At 33.3% G+C, this 21,232-nt stretch overlaps 1 protein-coding gene across 2 annotated transcripts in view; it reads left to right on the forward strand.

The window, feature by feature from the left end:
- MXI1 (MAX interactor 1, dimerization protein) overlaps positions 1–21,232 on the forward strand; it is an 87,720-nt gene that overhangs the window by 19,841 nt on the left and 46,647 nt on the right. The window lies entirely within an intron of this gene.

Below are 21,232 nucleotides of genomic sequence, written 5' to 3' on the forward strand. Positions count from 1 at the left end.
GCCCTTCAGGTTCTCTGGTTAAGGTATCAGCAATTAAAACCTATTCAGGAATTTATGAGTTTTCCAATCCATGCATAGACTAAAATTTTTTTTTTTTTTTTACTTTGAGGCATGGGAAGAATACTAGATAGGAAATTAAGCCTGGGTTCTGCCGTGGTATAAGTATATATTGATTGTTTCCTGCTTTCTAGAAATCAAGTATATGATCTCATTACATTTTTTCTCTATCCTTAACTGTTGTCATAGTTTGAGGGGATTAACTACATGCTCACCAAGGTCTCTCTTTCCCCTGAAGTTCTGTGACACTGATTTATTGACAGTTTTAGAGATCAGTTACTATATTGGTTATTCAGTACACCATCCCATCACAGATGTGATATTTTTACTGACAACTCAAGAATTACAAAGGCATAAATTGGATGTGTGTTTCTAGATTTTACCAGTTACTTACAGGTCATTAATGTGTTTGTCATCTGTTGACTTGTACTTTGCTTAGCTTGGAATTTCTCTTTCATGCTAGTGTTCTTTTTAGGAGTCTACTATTGTGTGTCGGACCACATTGCTAATTACTCTGTATTTTAGCACAGCATGTCAGAAAATTTATAAGACTACAAGTATGCCACTTTATTCTTAGTAGTAGTACTCAAGAGAAAATAATCACATGTATATTGGACCACCTAAGACTAAGTAGAGTAATTTTTCATGGAAATATAAATAGTAAGAAAGACAAAAAGAGAGAAAAAAAGATTTTAGGATATATTATCTGAAGGTCTACACATGTGTGGGATTTAGGGAGGAGCCTTTAGATGAGAACTAGTATGTTAAAGGGGAACACTAGGAATTATTTCTCTTTACCTTTTAAGATTTCTGCTTCATAGAGTAGGGAGCAAAGGATCAAATTCTAGTACTGGGGTACTGGGAAGATAGTGTTGTTATTTCATTTGTAAGGAACACTATAGACTCCATGTTATTACTACATTTAATAAAGATTTTATTATACTGGTTACATAAAACAGAAATAAAACTGGTAAAATTTTTTGTATGTTAGTCATCTGAAACAAGGAAAGGGATAGAGTTGATGAGTGTATGTGTCTTATTTTCCTATCAAAAATGTACCTATATGGACATTGCTGTTCCTATTAAGCATCTTGAACATATGTCATAAAGTAATATTTGTTTCCCTGATATTGTAGCATACTTAAGATACAATGTTGATTGACTCCCTCCCTAATATTCTCAGGTATAATATGATATTCCTGATATAAACTTGTGCTGAGAGTTGACTCATAATATATGAATTCCTATTCTTTCTCCCAAGTCTTGAAACCTTGCTTTCATAGAAGTACAAAGGAGAGAAAATGAATGATACAATGTGTTATTAAAAGAAGGTACCATGAAAATTTAATTTTATCATTTGGGATCTGTTTGACAATTAGAGGGTGGGATATATAGTACATAATTATTCTTTAAATTCATGTTTGACTTTACTGTAGTCTTGGTTCATGGCCTTCTGGCACACTTCCTAAAATCACCCTTGCTAAGGTGTTACTGCTATTAGAGGACTGGTAGCAGTTGCTCTCTGGCTTATTGAGTAGTATCAGATAAATTCACAGCTTCTTTACTGTTTGGTTTCACAACTGAAAAATACCAAGATCTCTCACCTTTAAAACTCTACTAACACCGCTCTACATGGCTTTGGTGTAACACCAGTTTTCTCCTAAATATCTCTTGAACCTGCCTTTTCTCTTGGCTTCGTTACTACCCTCCTAATCCAAGATACAATTACTTCTACCTGAACAGCTCTTGTGACGTCCTAACTGGTATCCCTGCAACCACCCTCGTCCCAAATGCAATTCTGATGAGCTATATTGGCTAGCCTCCCTTCAGTTCCTTTAATACACCACATTTCCTCCTACCTCAGGGTCTTTGCACATACTCTGTTCTCTTCTGAGAATCGTTTTTCTTCCCCTTTTGCCAAGTTACCGCTAATTACACGCTTGCTTCAGCTTAGTAATAACTTCTTCAGGAAAGCATTTTCTCACCTGCCAAAGTGGATCAGGTAGTCCCATACCTCATGGCATCCATACTTTTCCTTCAGTGTTTATCACAGTTTGTAGGAAATATAGTTATATGATTGATAAATTCATGTCTCATTTATTGGACTAAAAACCCCATGGAAGCAAGGATTGAATCTCTTCTGCTTAAAGATTTATCCCCAGTAACTATCACAGTGCTCTTTAAACAGTAAGTTTTTGAAGAATGGAAGGTTTTTCAAACTCCAAGCAGACTATCTGAAATTGGAACTGAGTTTTTCTTTTGTGCCAAATATTATATTAGACTCTGAATAGAAATAATGTAAGAATGTGCAACTTCTGCTTTGGCAAACTCTGATTGCTTTGTACTTGGAAGGATATTACTGACAATACATTTGGAAGGGAAAACAGTGTACAGTATTTGAAGAATAAAAATCTTCAATCTGCCAGTTTTTTTAAACACATATATTAGACGTATAAAATACTAAAATTAATATACTACATGTATAAAGTACACATATAAAATACTCCAATTAATATTAAAGAATACTGTTATTATCCTGTGTCATGAGAGTAAAATGATACCAAAACTTGTCTATGCAAAGAACCAGAAATCTGTCAAATATTGGCAGTAAATACTGGTATGAGATTGTGACACACATACAGAATTTTCTTTATTTTAAGGTGGTCTATAAAGTAGAAAATACAGGCAGACCTTGTTTTATTGTACTTCCCTCTATTGTTCATCACAAATACTGTGTGTTTTTTTTTTTTTTTTTTTTTTAACAAATTGAAGGTTTGTGGCAACCCTGCATTGTCAGGTGATGGTAAGCATTTTTAAATAATAAAATATTCTTGAGTTAAGGTATGCACATTGTTTTTTTAGATATAATACTGTCGCACATTTAATAGACTATAATGTAGTGTAAACCTAAGTTTTATGTGCACTGAGAAACCAAAAAAATTGTGAGTCGCTTTATTGCAGTGGTCAGGAGCCAAACCCACAGTATCTCTGAGGTATACCTTTACCAGTTTATTGTTGAATTTCAAGTTATTTCTTTAGTATTCTTTGGATACTAAAGAATCTTATAACAGCAGCAGTATTTCAGTACTATCTGCTAAGATTGAGGACATAAAAAACAAAACAACTTTCCCTTTGCTTTTAAGATTTTAATGTAACTTTTTTAAACTACAAAATAATGAAATGTTTTAGCCTTATTTTAGAGGAAATGATGTATTGTTACATTTTCAGCTTTATATCCTTTTTGTCTATCATCTTCATGGATTTTTAGGGTTTTGGTTTTTGTTTGCAGGAGTAGGGTGAATTCTTTTTCTAGGATAGTTGTAGAGGATTTTTTTTTCTAGTGGAAGTAGTTTGACATATATCTTCTATTTTTATTCTTAAACATGTATCTATTTGTTCACAGGATAAATGAATGAAGCCTTATTTTTTATTTTTGAGAAATTTATTACTAGTCTTTATTTTTCAGTTTTTCTGTCTTAAAGAACTAGTTGCTGGATCTTTGTCCAACAGAGACCTCTCAAAGTTTCAAGGCCAAAAGTAGAAATTAGTAGTAGTTAAACTCTTAATGATATTAGTATTGTTCTTCAGGTACTTTCCATATGTTGAATGATGTGATCTGATGTGTTCTGTGATATTTTGTCTTCCACTAAAATCAAGTTTAAATGAAAACTTCTGAAGAATTATTTATGTACTTTAACAAACTCAGACTTATTGAAGCATAAGTTTGTGGTTGCTGGATTTCTAAAAAATATATCTCCCTGTGGAAGTATAATTGAAGGAGACTTTGATGATCATGGCTTGTAAGTTGGTAGAAAAACTGTTGTTCCTATTTGATAAAAGGCTTTTTGGTAGAATAGTCATTTGATGCTAAAGTGTAAAAGATCACAAATCACAGAAAGGGAGTTCTGGATTTCTTCTGGTATAGCTCTCTGCCTTATGAAGGTAAGATATTATCATATATTTTATGATTAAAACTCATACTAGGGATGGTTAAGTAATTTGTCCAAGCCTTATAGCTCTAAGTGACTGAGTTTAATATCAAGCCTGATTTTAAGCAGTATATGCGTAATTCTAACCAGGCAGGACTTTTGGCCTGAAGAAAGGTTTCTCTTCTGGATTTCTCCTTACAAATGAAACAGCATTGCCTCCTTTTGTATATATTGTAGTATGATTCTTTGTTTTTTCTTAAGTGAAGACAGTTCCCCCAATACTAATCTAATCAAAGAGGTTTTGTGGTATGGTTTTGACAAAATACGTATCCAGATCCCATTTCTGTTCAATAGTGCTAATGTAATTTAAGCTTGTATATTTTTATTTTCATTTTGACTTCTGGCATTTTAAAATACTGGCAGACTTTTTTCCCCCTCTGTGTGTGTGTGTGTGTGTGTGTGTGTGTGTGTGTGTGTGTGTGTGTGTGTGTGTGTGTGTGTGTGTGTGTGTGTGTGTGTGTGTATGTGGGGGGTGTGTGTGTATGTATCTGTATACACATATGTATTAATATGTCTTCTTCATTATCTAATACATGTTATCAAGTAAACATATCAATTTATTATTTCAAACTATGATGAGCTTAATAGAAGAAAGCTGGAGGATCCTATGAAGGTCATAATAGAGGACTGGATCAAGTTTGAAAGAAGGCATGTTGGGATTGTGAACCTTTGCAGTCCTGCTTTCACTTATTCTGAACATTTTTTCACATTCATACATGTCTATTAAATCATTTTTGATTACAGCATAATACTGTACTTCATGTGTGTACCATAATTTGTTAAGCCAATTATCTGCTAATGACATGAAAAATGTTAATTTTTCATTCCATACAGGGCTACTGTGAACATCTTTATATGGATTATTCGTGCATTTGTCCTCCTAGATCCTTAGGCTAGACCTGAAGAAGTAGAATTGCTGAATCAAAGGGTGGAATCCATTTTCAATAATAGTAACAGTAACACTTTGCATTTAATGTACTAGTCGTGTACAGAGCCCTTTAGTGTACATTATTATTTCTTTTGAATTTCAGAACATTCTGTGAGATAAAGTGGAATTTATTTCTTTCTTTATTAATAAGGAAACTGGACTGATATACAAAGTAACTTTTACAGGTACAACTAGAGGATGAGTGAAATCCCTGGGATTTGTTTCTTTGGAATCAGCAAACAGTCCTTAGTGATAATCTGCCTAAAAACCAAGACTCAGTGACTACAACCTGAATTTTATGTGTTTTAGTGTTCTCCTTGTCTGCTCTGGGAAATGCCTGAAGTGAGTGGTCTGTACCTCCTGCTTTAATGCTTTCCCACCAGAGCTCTTTTTTACCGTTTCCAATTTGCTTCCTTATTTGCTATCTATTGAAACTGTTCTCTTAAAGTAATTTGTAACCAAATTTATTGAACTTATACATAGAGTTGTTGTTATGCATGCTTGTGGTATATTTGGAAAGACACTGTATATAGTAAAAATGATAAATAATACAAGTCAGTAAGATGTTATAGACAGGGCAGTTTTTATTTATGTTAGATGCTGGTACAGAGAATAAGTAGATAGCTTAAATTTGTTTACAATTTTTTTTTTTGCTTGTAAACAACAGAAATTTACTTCTCACAGTTTTGGAGGCTAGTGAGAAGTACAAGTTCAAGGTAGCAGTTTGGCCAGATGAGGGCCCTTTTCTGAGTTGCAGACTTCTCTCCTATAGGAAGTCTCCTGCATATGAACGAGTTCCATTCTGAGAGCGCACTGGTTGTTTAGTTTTTTACAAAAGGTTACAATAAAAAGATTATAATAGGTTACTGTGAAAATGCTATACATTCACAGTATATACTTGTTCACTGATTAAACTTAATGTGCATTCAAAGAGATACAGGGATTCCATAACATAGTGTTAGGGTGAAATTTCTTATGTTTTGTCTAAGTAATGAATTTATTATAAGAGGAATTATTTGGTTTAGTAGACAATTTTGTCATTAACATTACTGCATACATTTCAGGGAAAAGTATTATGGATTTTCTTTTTATTTAATTTTATGACATTGTATAAAAGGATTTCCATGTGGTATTTATTTCCTTGTCTTTGTTTATCATGGGAAATACTTTTGATAGTCTTTTGAGAACACTATGTAAACACCATTTGTGGAGGCCACATAATGAGAGCTTTGAAGCCATTTGAAATGAGCATTTTTAAATTATAGAAGAACATAATTTTAGTCTTTAGTCAGTCATATATTTTGATAAAGCAACTGATTTTCTTTTACTCTCATTTTGATTAATTAGACAGGGGCAATTTAGGATTCTCTTTGAGGAACTTTAAGGAACTTTTCCTTTTATGTAGTAAAGAGACTGGAGAGTAAAATGTGGTAAGTTTACCTTGGTATTACAAGAAGTAAATTTTTAGGTTTTTAATTTTGGTCACCATAATCCTATGTCTTCTATGTGAATAACAGAACAAGTGATCTTCAGTCTTCACAAAAACTCTAGATAATATACTGTCATTAATACTTAGTCTTTTGGATTGATTTTTATAGTCTTTTTGGTAACAGTAAATGCATGTAAGTTACAATTTAAAATGTAGATTTCTAGTTCTGTCTCTAAAGGTTTGGTGTACTTCATTTTATCATTTTAACATGTTACCCACTCAGTTGTCTTTTGGAAGGCAGGTTACATTTCTGTAAACAGCGTTATATGTCAAAAAGAAGTTTTTGAATTTCATTTTTCTATAGAATCATTGTTTATTGGGCAAGGGGGAGGGTGTTTACTTAAAGCTCAGTCTATATTTTAATGGAATTTACCAAACACTGTATTTAGTCCACTGACTGTTTAAAGAAACAGAATGACTTATTTGTATAAAACTTAAACACTTTTTAAAAACTTTTATTTTATATTGAAGTATGCCCAGTTAACAATGTTGTGAAAATTTCAGGTGGACAGCAAAAGGACAGCCATACATACGCAAGTACTTTAAAAGAGTTACATGGTGGTTATCTAACATTGTAAGAATATAGTGCCCCAGGTATGGTGTATAGGTGCAATTTTCTTAATAAATTCTGCCTTATTTATTTACTTTTAACAAAAAGAATGGATGATGGAATGTGAGCTACATAAGAGAAGAGACTGAAATTTTAGAGTACTTATATTTCCAGTGTAGGTACTCAATAAATACTAAGTAAATGAATGACCGAATACTTTGAGCATGATTATGTAGACCTGAAGGTAACGTTTAAACCAAATGTTGACATAATTTTGAGAAGACTTTTAGAAAAGCTTAGGCTTAATTGATTGCTTTGTATGAAATGGGTCTAGGGATGTTTAATAGTTTTATTCTGTAACAGGTATACTCAATGGAGACAAAATTATGTGGTTTTTTTTTAACATTTTAAGACCCATATTATCAGAAATAGCTGAGTAACATGTTTCTTTTATTCTTTTAACAAACATTTTAAATATCAGTAGGAATTTAATATTTATTAAGTATCATTGTGTGCTTCATATTGTTGGCCATTTTACAAATGTGAAAAATAACTTGGATGTTAATGATAAAGTGTAACAAGTATAAGGCAACTGTCCGATAAGATGAAGATCTCCTACAGGAGCCCACAGGAAGACTTGAACATGCATGGTCATGGCATTAATTCATAGTCACCAAAAGTTGGAAACAGTTGAAATGTCCGTCAGCTAGTGAGTGGATAAACAAAATATAGTACATTATACAATGGAATACTACCCAGTAATTAAAAAAAAAAAAAGTGCTCATACATATGACAAAATAGATGAAACACAAAAAAGTATGTAAACAAAGTCAGATATATGAGTACATATTTGCATTACTCCATTATATGAAATTTGTATTTATAAGGCAGAACTATAGAGACAGAAAACAGATTAGTGGTAGATGAGGGCTGGGAATGGAGATTGTCTGCAAATGGACAATTTTGGGAGTGATAAAAGTGTTCTAAAAGTGGAATGTGGTAATGGTTACACAAATATGTAAGTTTACAAAAACTCATTGGATTTTTTACAGAAACACTTAAGATGGGTGAATTTTATAATATGTATCAGTAAAACTTTGGAAAAAAGATTACCTGTCTTATTTATTGCAGTAAAATAGTGAAGGATCTTGAACATATGACAAATGCTAAGAAGAACTAAAGATGGAATGGATGAATGAATATTAAGCAATGATTCCTTTTTTATTTCTTCCAGTTTTATTGAGATATGATTGACATATAGCACTATATAGATTTAAGGTTTACAACTTAATAATTTGACTTATATATATCATGAAGTAATTATCACAGCAAGTTTAGGGAACATTCATCTCATATAAATACAAAATGAAACAAAAAAATTTTTGTTTTCTTGTGATGAGAACTCTTAGAATTTACTGTCTTAACAACTTTCATGTATGTTGTATGTTAAATCCCTGATATTTACCTTCTAACTGGAAATTTATACCTTTGAATGCCTTCATCCAATTATCCCTCCCCTCAGCCCTGGCCTCTGGTAACCACAAATCTGATCTCCTTTTCTATGAGCTTGATTGTTTTTTGAAGTCTAATTGACTAACAATACTGTATTAGTTCCTAGTGTACAGAATAGTGATTTATTATTTCCATGCATTACAAAGAGCTCCCTAGTTGGCACAGTGGTAAAGAATCCACCTGTTAATGAAGGAGATGCAAGAGTTCAATCCTTGGGTCAGGAAGATCCTCTGGGGTAGGAAATGGCCGCCCACTGCAGTATTCTTGCCTAGAAAATTCCATGGACAGAGAAACCTAGCAGGCTACAGTCCGTGGGGTCACAAAGAGTTGGATGCGACTGAGCGTACAGGCACGCATATATTACAAAATGATCTCCACAGCAGTGATTCCTTTAAAACTTGAAATAAACCAGTAAGGAGTGGGGAGTGTCACCTCCATTCTCCTGCTGCAGCCAGAGCAAGAATTCAGCTCTCCTGCCAACCTCTCCTCCCTTATTCCCTTTGAGAATCACTTTTTTTTTCCCCTTTATTTTTATCAGTTGGAGGTTAATTACTTTACAGTATTGTAGTGGTTAATCACTTTTTTATATGATATATTTCCTTTAGACAGTTAGGTTCTTTGAAATAGATACACGTATAACATCTATGTTTGCTTCTAGCACTGTAGCAAAGAATGGAGTGTATTAACAATGGAAATTAGGATCTATAGGTTTTCTGTTATGAGTAGTGCTATTAATTATGGTACCACTTGGTTTTTTTCCCTTCAACGAGTATCTACCGAATGTTTATTTCATGCCTGAGTCCTTCCTAAAATACTAAATTACAATTTGGAAGTCAAATGATTTAGGAAATCACTGATATTTTTTCCATTTAAAGGATTTGTAGAATGTTGAAGCAGTCTAGATGATTAGTGGTTTGTCTTCTTAAGTGTCTTGTTTGAACTTTTGAAAATACGTTTAAGAGCGTTATTTTTAATCTTCACAATTCTCTGTGGTTTCCATTATTGCTTTTTTTAACCTAAGAAGTGATTATTTCACAAATATTGTATAACTTTAGTATGTATTAGATGCATCTTAATTTCTGGCACTAAGAATAGAGAGCTGTTATCTTTTATTTTACATTTATTTTTAATATTTAAAAAAGAGTATATGTATATAGTTTTAAAAGTTAATACTAATTGGCTTATAAAGAAAAATAACACTCCCCTGCCTCATCTCTCCTCATCCAATTTTTGCTTCCTAGAGGCTGCCGCTTCCAATAATTTAACAGTTTCTTCTGCTGTTTGCTTTCATATTTCTAAGTTATAAACTTACCCTGCTTGTTATCTGTTGACTTCCTGTTGTGAGGATGAAGATTTGACTGTCTGTACTCTTCACTGACAGCAGATTAATCATTTGCCAGAAATGAAAAAAAATTAAGTAGATGAAAAGTCCAGATAGTCTCCAGATAACTTACGTTTTAAAAATATGCACTTTCTAGTAATGTTTATTATTAGATTTCTGGAATAAGGAAATGATGTCTTAGTCTCATTCTTGAGTACTTTGCGGTAGATTAGAGTATTGCCCCAATTGCAGGATGAGATTAATAACTTTAAAAAATTGTTTTGTTGCAGTGTAATTTCTATACAGTAAAATTCCTCAATTTTTAGGTTATGATTCAGTGACTTGATGTGTATAAAGTCATACAACCTCCAAGACAATTATGTACAGAACTTTTTTTTATCACCTCAAGCATTATTATCTCATGCTCCTAAAGTCAGTTTCCTATCTCCACTTTCTGATCTGCTTTCTGTCACTATAGTTTTTCCATTTCTAGAATTTCATATAAGTGGAATCATATATATACTATTTTGTGTCTGACTTCTTTCACTTGGTGTAATATTGTCTGAAATTCATTCATGTTGTCCTGTGACTCAATAGTTAAGTCCTTTATATTGCTGAGTCCATTGTATGAATCTACCAAGTTTAATCATTTACAAGTTGATAGACATTAGGTTGTGTATAGTTTTTAGCTATCATAAGAAAAGATGCTGTATACATTTACGAACAGATCTTTCTGTAGAAATGTGTTTTCATTTTTCTTAGCTACCTAGAATTCTGGGTCTCATAGTAACTGTGTATGTAACTTTATAAAGAAACTACCAAACTATTCTCCAGAGTGGCTGGACCATGTTCTATTCTGACTAGCAGTGTAGGGTACTTCCAGTAACTCCAAATCCTGGATAGCACTTGGTATTGTCAGTCTTTTAAATTTTAGCCATTCTAGTGGGTGTGTCATAGTATCTCACTATTTTACTTTGCACTTTCCCAGTAATTTTGAACATTTGTTGTGTGTTTGCCCCTGATATATCTTCTTTGGTGAGGTCTCTGTTCATATCTTTTGCTTTTTATATTATTGAGTTGTTTTCTTATTAAGTTGTAAGATTTCTTTGTAAATTCTGGATACAAGTTCTCTATTACATATGTGGTTTGCATATGTTTTCTCCTCAGTGGTTTGCCTTTGTCATTTTCTTAATAGTGTCTTTTGAAAAACGAAAGTTGTATTTTTTGATGAAGTTCAGTTTACATGTTTATCTTCTAAAGTTCATGCTTGTTATGTCCTGAGAAATCTTTGCATAATTCAAGATCATAAAATTTTTCTCTTAATGTTTTTATTCTAGCAGTTTTATAATATTAGTATTACATTTAGATCTAAGATTAATTTAGAGTTAAATTTTTATAGACGGTATAAGGTAAAAGTTGAAGTTCATTTTTTGGCAAATGGCCATTGTTTCAGTATCATTTATTGGAAAGGCATTTCTACATTTAATTGCCTTGGCATCTTCATAAAAAATGAATTGACCACATATATGTGAATATTTCTGGACTCTCTATTCTGTCCCATTGATCTAAATATTTATATTTACTACAATACCACACTATCTTAATTGCTGTAGTCTTTCTAATAAGTCATGAAATAAGGTAGTGTAAGTCTTCCAAATTGGTTCTTCTTTTTCAAGAGTTCCTTTTACTGTTGTAGGTCTTTTGCATTTTCACATATATTATCAGATCTGCTTTTCAGTTTCTACAACAAAGCCTACTGGAGTTTTGATTGAGATTGCATTGAATCGCCAGATTAATTTTGGGGGACTTGACACATCTGAACAAAATTGAATCTTTTGTTGTGTGGACATGGTATATCTCCCCATTTATTCAGTTATTTAGGGTTTTTTTTCTAGTTCAACAATATTTTGTAGTTTTTTAATAGTATGGGTAATGCACATATTTTGTTGAGTTAATATTTGTTACAGTAGTTAATATTTTTTGATGCTGTTGTAAATGGCAATTGAATTTGGTATATTGACTTTATAAACTGACTTTGAAGAACTCACTTATTATTTATAGTAATTTGCATATTCCTTAGAATTTTCTAAATGTACACTAAATAATGTTATTTATTCCAGTATTCTTCCATGGAGAATCCCATGGATAGAAGAGCCTGGAGGTCTATAGTCCATAGGGTCACAAAGAGTTGGAATGACTGAAATGACAGCACAGCACAATAAAGCTCTTTTTACTTCTTCCTTGCCATTCTGTATGATATTTATTTTTCTTGCCTTATTTCGTTGGCTAGGACTTCTAGTACTGAACAGAAGCTGATGAGAGGAAACATCTTTGCCTTGCTTCTGATAATGGGAATACATGTATTCTTCCACCTCTGAGTATAACTGTAGTTTTTTTGTAGGTGCCTTTTAACAAGTTGAGGAAATTTCTTTCTTTCCTAATTTGCTGAAAGCTTTTATCATGAATGGATGTATGAATTTTGTCAAATGCTTTTTCTTCATCTATTATGATTATACTATGGATTTTCTTTTTTATTCTATTAATATGGTTAATTACATTGATTGAGTTTTTTGAATCTTAAACTAATCTTGCAGTCCTAGAATAAACCCTATTTGATCATGGTGTATTTTGCAATACTGCTGCTAACCATCTCTAGTTAGCAGACTCCACGAGTTTAAGGGTGCAGTCCCCAACATGAGTGACCTCACTACAGATACCAGACATGAGCTCAAGAGTTCCCAGCCACCGAAACTTCTGACCAATTGGCTACAAATTCAGGGGTTCCCACAGTCCCCTCAGGTTCAGTAGTTTACTAGAACTACTCATGAAAGTACTATATTTATGATTTCAAGTTTTATTATAAATAATATGAATCAGGACCAGCCAAATGAAGAAATGCACAGGGTGAGGTCTGAGCGAGTCCTGGGCATGGAACTTGTGTCCTCTTCCTAGAGAATCAGAATGCCCTACCCTCCTGGCAGATTGATGTATTCCTCAACCAGTAAGCTCATCTGAACCTTGGATTCTAGAGGTTTGTTTTTGTTTTTTCCCCATGTTATTATGTAGTCACAATTGATTGAATCCTTGACCATGTGATTGAACTCCATCTCTGCTGACCTTCTTCTCCCCAAAGGTTGGCTCCTATCAGTTGCTTAAAGCCCAAATCCTCTAATTACATGATTGATCTTTCTGGCATAACTAGCGCCTGATTTAAAGTCATTTCCTTAGCACAAACTCAGTTGTGGTCCAAGGGCTCTAACTGAGGAAATTCCTATAACTGAGGAAATTTCAAGGGTTCAGAAGCTCTGTCCTTGGAATTTGAGACAAAGACCAGGCAAGTTTTTTTTTCTTTTTAATTATAAAACTGATAGTTTCTGTAAATTTGCTAGTATTTTGTTAAGAATTTTTGTGTCTGTGTTCATAAGGGAATGGTAATCTGTGGTTTTATTTTTCAGTGTAATTTGTGAGGTTTTGATATCAGGGTAATACAATCCTCAAGATGATTTGGGAGATGTTCCCATTTCCTTTATCTTTTGAAATACTTTCTGTAGAATTAGTATGATTTATTCCATAAATGCTTGGTAAAATTTGCCAATGAATACTTCTGGGCTTGGAGGTTTTTTTTGTGTGTGGGCAGGTTTTTTATTATAAATTCAATTTCTTTAATAGATGCAAGACTATTCATGGTTTCTGTTTCTTCTTGAGTTAATTTTGATAATTTTTATCTTTTAAGAAATTTGTCCATTTCATCTCAATGTGGAATTTTTTGGCATAAAGCTGTTCATAATAGTATCTTATTATCCTTTATTGTGTGTTGGATCTGTAGTGATGTGCTCTCCTTCATCCTTGATAATTGGTTTGTTTGGGAAATTTTTGTATTGGTAATTTTTGCCTTTTTTCTTCATTAATCTCTGAAGAGGTTCATCAGTTTTACTTTTTTTTTTTTTTTAAATCAACTCCTGGCTTTTTTGATACTCTCTCTAGCTTCCTGTCTTCTATTTTGTTAATTCCTGTTATTGGCTTTCTTATTTCTTCCTCTACTTGAGAGTTTTTCAACCCCAGTACTATTGACATTATGGACCAAATAATTCTGTTTTGAGCATCATTGTATGTTTAGCAGCATCCCTGGCCCCTCCTCACAGAATACAGTAGTATCTCTCCCATATGATAACCAAAAATATCTCTGTACATGCATGCGTGCTAGGTCGCTTCAGTTGTGTCTGTTTACGACCCTGTGGGATGTAGCCCACAAGGCTCCTCTGTCCATGGGATTCTCCAGGCAAGAATACTGGAGTGAGTTTCCGTGTCTTCCTCCAGGGAATCTTCCCAACCCAGGGATTGAGCCTGTGTCTCCTGCAACTCCTGCATTGCACACTGATTCTTTACCGCTGAGCCACCAGGGAAGCCCCAAAATATCTCCAGGCATGACCAGATATCTTCTGGTGAGAAAAACAGCCCCCAGTTGAGATCCATTACTCACCTTCTGTAGGCTTAGTTTGGTTCTTTTCTACCTTCTAAAGGTGGAAGAATTGATTTTGTACTTCACCTCTGCCTCCTACCCCAAAGGATTTAAAGCTAGAAACATTTTTTTCTGAACACAGATTTAGCTGCACTCTGCAAATTTTGAAATATTGTATTTCTTTATCATCCAACTGAAGATACTTTGTTTTCTTTGTGATTTTTTTTTTAACCTGCAGCTTCTTATTTTCTTCCTGTATTTCATTGGTTTTAATTTGCTCTTTTTGTAGCTTCTTAAGGTTGAAGTTAGACCATTGATTTTTAGCCTTTCTTTTTTTTTTTTTTAACTAATAGAAGAATTTAATGCTAAATATTTAAAAGTACTGCTTTAGATACATCCAACAAATTTTGGTATGTTGTGTTTTCATTATTCAGTTCAGAATATCTTCGAATTTCTCTGTCATTTGTTCTTTGATTTGGCACTTATTTTCTGAGTATTGCTACTTTCCTAGTTATCTTATTGTTACTGATTTCTACTTAGAGAACTTACTCTGTATGATTTTAGTACTTATAACTGATTTTTACTCAATTTAATTGATGTGTTATCTTTTAAATTTTTTCATCTTTTTTGAAAATGTACATAGAGAAAAGTATATAAATCCTAAGTGTATAGCTTGATGAATTTTCACAAAGGTGAAGAAATAAGATATTATAGACTTACTGTCAGCCCCACCTGAGGTAACCACCAGTCTTCTTTTGATACCATTAGTTTTGCCAGCTTTTTACTTTATTTGAATGGAGTTATGCAGTATGTATTTTTGTGTCTGCCTTTTTTCATTCAGCATTGTGTTGAAATTATGAAAATTTATCCATGTTATTGCATGATAGTTGTTCATTATCAGTGCTCTATAGTATTACATTATATGAATGTTCCACAATTTATTCATCCATTCTGTTAGTTGGTGCAACAGTAATTGCAGTTTTGCATTGTTGAAATTTGCCATTTGATATTGGAATACATTCTTAAATAAATGTCATTATGTTATGCATCATTTTAATGTGCATTTTTCACTTCATGTCTTTTGCTAATGACATTGCTGTTTATTTTATTTTAGACTATGGAAATTATGTTAGGCAAAAAGCAAATTTGAGTGATTTTCTTATTTGAGTTCAAAATGGGTTGTAAAGCAGAGGAGACAACTCGCAATATCAACAACACGTTTGGCACAGGAACTGCTAATGAACATCAAGTTCAGTGGTGGTTCAAGAAATTTTGCAAAGGAAAAGAGAGCCTTGAAGATGAGGAGTGCAGTGGCTGGCCATCAAAAGTAGAAATGACCAATTGAGAGCCATCATTGAAGTTGATCCTCTTAGAGCTACATGAGAAGATGCCAAAGAACTCAGCATCAATCATTCTACCGTCATTTAGCATTTGAAGCAAATTGGAAAGATGAAAAAGCTCCATAAGTGGGTGTCTCATGAACTGACTGCAAACCAAGAAAATTGTCATTTTGAAGTGTTGTCGTCTCTTACTCTACACAACAACAATGAAACATTTCTCAACCGGATTGTGATGTGCAAAGAAAAGTGGATTTTATATGACAACTATCAAAAGACCAACTTAGTGGTTGGACTGAGAAGACGCTCTAAAGCACTTCCCAGAGCCAAACTTACACCAAAAAATGGTCATGGTCACTGTTTTGTGATCTGCTGCCAGTCTGATCCACTGCAGCTTTCTAAATTCCTGCGAAACCATTACATCTGAGAAGTATGCTCAGCAAATCGATGAGATGCACTGGAAACTAAAACGCCTCCAGCTGGCATTGGTCAACTGAAAGGGCCTGATTCTTCTCCACTACATGGCCTGACAGCAGGTTGCACAACCAACACTTCAAACGTTGAACGAGTTGAGCTACCAGGTTTTGCCTCATCCACCTCACTCACCTGACCTCTCGCCAATCAACTACCACTTCTTCAAGCATCGTGACAATTTTTTGCAGGAAAACTGCTTTCATAACCAGAAGGATGCAGAAAATGCTTTCCAAGAGTTTGTCAAATCCTGAGACGTGATTTTGATGCTACAGGAATAAACAAACTTATTTTTCATTGGCAGAAATGTGTTGATGGTATTGGTTCCTATATTGATTAATAAAGATGTGTTTGAGTCTAGTTATAATGATTTAAAATTTATGGTCAGAAACCGTAATTACATTTGTACCAACCTAATACTGTTGATGGACATTTGGGTTTCCGGTTTTTGGTTAGTATGAAAAGAAGGAGTATTCTCTTGTGTCCTTTAATGAACGTCTGTGTGTGTGTGTGTGTGTGTGTGTGTGTGTATTAGATTGGTATATGCTTGCAAGGGGAAATGCTGAGTCATAAGATATGCTTATATTCAACTTTGATATGTAAGTTTTAAGAAAAAGTTATTATTGTTATTGCTATGCATCCTTTTTAGGCACTTGCTTTTTTATGGTCTTAGTTATTGTGGTTGTTTTTGTTATTGTTATGAGAGGAGGAGTACATTTCTTAAGAGGCATTTTCCCTAAAAATCTACAGTATTCAAGTTTTACTGTCATTAATGGTTTTTTAAGAATATTTAAAACTTTTTTTTTAAATATGATAGAAACAAATGTATAAAACTACTTCTTTGAAAGAATTACTTTATTGGCAGTAAGCATGATTTTCTTCTATTCTGCTGCTGCTGCTAAGTTGCTTCAGTCATGTCTGACTCTGTGCGACCCCATAGACGGCAGCCCACCAGGCTCCACCGTCCCTGGGTTCTCCAGGCAAGAACACTGGAGTGGGTTGCCATTTCCTTCTCCAATGCATGAAAGTGAAAAGTGAAAGTGAAGTCGTTCAGTCATGTCCGACTCTTTGCGACCCCATGGACCGCAGCCCACCAGGCTCCTCCCTCCGTGGGATTTCCCAGGCAAGAGTACTGCCAGTGCCTTCTTCATTCTTCTATTATAGTGTTCTCCAAACTTATTGACCGCTTATATACCACTAGCAGCAAAAAATTCAGTATACCTAATATATTTGTATGTATTCATAATTTTATACATGTATTGCTGTACTAATATTTATAAATACCAGAGTATTAAGGTTATGTATATAAGTTAAGAAGAATAATAAACAGAAATAGAAGTTTTAATATTCAGCTAATTCTTTTTCAACCCCCTTCAGGTATATACTTCGGAACCCTCTAACAGACCTGAAGTATAAGCTTTAGGATACAGTTAGAAAATACTCATTTAGCTTCATAGAATGTGTTTTTTTCATTGTGAGGAGGACACCATGCCTTAGGCACTTCAGGATTGGAAAGTAAGTGAAATGAGAATGTTAACAAATTAGGGGTTGGCTCATTAATCCAACAAAGATGGAGGTCTTTTCTTTTGTTGGAAGAGAATATTAATTCTGGGAATGAATCTTTTATTTTCCTTCTGTGGTGGTACTAGTCTTGAGCCAAACAGTACCATTTTGTGCAATTTCAATTCTATGCTTCATTTCATTGACTGCCACCAAACTGCACCCTGAAGAATTAAAAGTTTATGTATTAGAGCAGTGTTGTAGTCAATGAAAAATCACAGATCTGGTTGAGATAATGACTCCCATTCAAATAGGAAATGTGTTATCATGTCTCTTAAAGGCATGTTATTTGTGAAAAAGATTATCTGTGATTTGATGATAAATGATAGAAATGTCTTTATCCCTGTCCTTGGAAGTTGTTAAGCATTCAGAGGAAGGGTGTCTGAAAGGAAGACAGTTCATAGTGTTTACTGTCAGAGGTGCATTTTTGTTAGGAGAAGAAAGGTGTGCTAACCAGATGGATTATTCAGAACATTCCAGCTTTGTAGGGAATTTATCATAATGGAGTATTTTAATGGCATATTATTGGAGAGACTTGGTTGAACACGTGGGCTTAGGGAAGCAACCTCAGGAAGGTTGCTTCTGCATGTGCTGGGATGTGATTTGTTCAGCCACTCTGTTTGCCAGCACTATTTGGGTCATTATTTTCTCCATGTATGTGTAGTTATACATCTTCGGCTTCTCTGTCTTACTTTCAGTCTTCCAGTGTCCTCATAGTCAACTAAATGATCAAAACACATATTTTCCTTTAGTTTCTTTTTTAATCATTATTGTTGTTTGTTTGTTTCCAGGCTAATTCCAAGTGTTACTGAGAACTCTCAATTTGTTGCCCCAAGTAATATGTTTAACATTGTTTTAGGTAGTATATTTTCAGTCTTGTTAAAAATAATATTTGCAGTGACTGGCATTTACTGAATGGTTACTATATGCTGATGCTTTTACATTACTCTCTAATTTTCAGAGTAACCCAGTCAAGACATGTGGTGTTACTCCAGTTTTACAAATGAGAAAACTGTTAATTAGAAAAGTTAAATAATTTGTTCAAAGTTCTACAGCTAATGTGAGTGATAGGGCTAATATTTAAACTCAGAACTTCTTTTCCATTTTTATTCTGTGGTTTTGCTTTGGACTTGACAGCTCAGCTTGTTTTGCTTGTGCTATATCCTTTCCACACTTGAAATGTCTTCTCCCTACCAGGTCTAGTTTCTGGTAGTAGCAGATGTAATCATCATGTAAGCCCCAGACCAAATGCTCCCTTTTCTAAAGCCCCATTTTCTGAGAGCCCCATTTATAAGTAAACATTGTCGCCTTTAAACTCCCAGAATACTTTGTACCTTTCTTCGTATATTTATTTTGCCTAATTTATTTTACATAATTATTCCTGTATATGTCTTAATCTACCAGCTAGAGACTTTGATTCCTTGCAACCTGAGATAGTTTTGAACATTGAAAATGTGCAGTATTTGTTGACCTGATATTAGAAGCAAAAATGTCATCAAAATAGGAGTAAACAATATTGATGGATTTTTTAAAAATTGAAGGAACATGGCAATATGATAAAGATTAGTATACATGTGATTATTTTGCCTCTTGGTATTTGGAAATCTTGTTAAATTTTACTAGTGGTATAACTAGATATGGCATGTGTTTTCTGGTTTTGTGAAAAAGTTCATATTCTTAGCTATCATTTAATATTTTTTAGGAAGAAGATAAATAATAAAAATCCGAGAGAGGTGGGAAAAACCTGCTGCTTTAATTTTGTTCACAGCAGTGGTTCAGATAACGTTCTTTTGGTGCTAGCTTTGATAATAGGTTCAGTATAATACTGGAATTCAGTAATTGGTTATCTTTGCGTTATGTATCTTTTGCATTTAACGCCATATGTGGGATGCCGTACTGTTTGGAATAAGTATATGGTAAATGCTTCTCTCTAAATAGATTGTTTCATTTATTTACTTTAGCATTTCATTGTTTTTGTTTTACTTGTTCTGAGTTTTCTTCCCAGTAAAAGGCAATTAAACCAAAATTTACTCACCAAGGGGGGATGTCTTATTTTGGGGAAATTTTATTATTGATGACCCTTTCAGATTTTGAACAATGTTTTTTGTTTTAAATCTCTTTAAAATATACCTATTACCTCTTCTAACTTATTTAGTTTGACATTTCATTCAAACAAGAAAGAACTTAAATCTTTATATAAATACTTCTATGTGGTAGAGATTTGGATGTAATTTATTAATTGAGTTTTGAAGTCTGAGTTTGTGTTATACTAAGAAGTCTGTGTTTTTATATCTTCTTCTGAATTGTACATATCCTTGCCATTAATTTGGCTGAACTCTTAAAGCATCCTGAGATTTTTTAAAATTTCTGTCTTTTGAGAGAGGTGTTTTCTTATTAAGATAATCTGTTGAGAATGAAGATCAGTCTTTTTCATCATGTGTCACTTGGACCTTACGATAATGCTAAGAGCAAAGGTGGACAGTAGACAGTAACTCAAAGAAGCCTTTTGGCTCTTGAACTAAGACAGTGAATAAAATTTCCACAAATTGTGATACTGATAAAAATATTGTTGAAGTTTAGAAATTTGATTATTAAATATCCATTAGAATAATAAATCAGATTATAGTAATCAGTAATGAAATATTCTGAAGGCTTTTGACATTAATCAGAATACACTAAATGATTGACGTTTCAGTTTTGATGACAGGAACTTAAATTTTTCTTTATAAAATTTTGTTATTGTTAATGCTAAGTTATAAAAATAATGTTTGTTCAGGAGAACTTAGTATAAATTCTAATAGTGGTTAACTTTAGATCAAGTTACATTTTGTTCAGTGTAAACATGTATATTTCTCATAACAATCTTATGAGGCAAATACTGTTATTTTCCTATTTCATAGATGATAGAGCTGAACACAGAGAAATGAAGAGATTTTTAAAAGGCCACACAATATTTGATCCAAGGCAGTCTGGCCTTAGAGTCTGTGCTCTTAATCACTTTTCAGTATTGCTTGTCACTCAGTGGTTAAGACATTGGGGTTTGAAATAAATAAATTAATTAATAACAGAAAAATAAGTTGTGGTTTGGAGTAAGAAAGACATGGGCTTAAATCATGGCTGCAACTTAAAACTCTTAGGACAACAAGATCATGTCTCTTTACCTCTCAGAGTCTCAGTATTCTTGTTTATAAAACAAGGGTTGTTTGGAGGATAAAATGAGATAATGTATGTTAACTGTTCAGCAGACACTCAACTTGTTGTTCAGTAGATGGTAAGTAATATTATTATAACAAATAGTTGTAAGTGAAATGAAAAAATTCACAAAGACAACTATTGTTAGCATTTTGAGATATATCCTCCCAGTCTTTTAAAACTGTGTTTTTTTAATTTTAGTAATATATCTTTTCTGTTGATGTTGTTTTTTCCTTGTATGACATTTTTGGTTTATGTTTCACACACAAAGAGGCTTGAATTTGTCTATATCACTTAGCAATAAGGCAAGCCTGTTTCAGCTTCTGTGCTGGCCAAAACTTTTTCTATCCCTATTTAAGAGTGGGTA

Source organism: Cervus elaphus, chromosome 15 (assembly GCF_910594005.1).
Source record: "Cervus elaphus chromosome 15, mCerEla1.1, whole genome shotgun sequence".
NCBI lineage: Eukaryota > Metazoa > Chordata > Mammalia > Artiodactyla > Cervidae > Cervus > Cervus elaphus.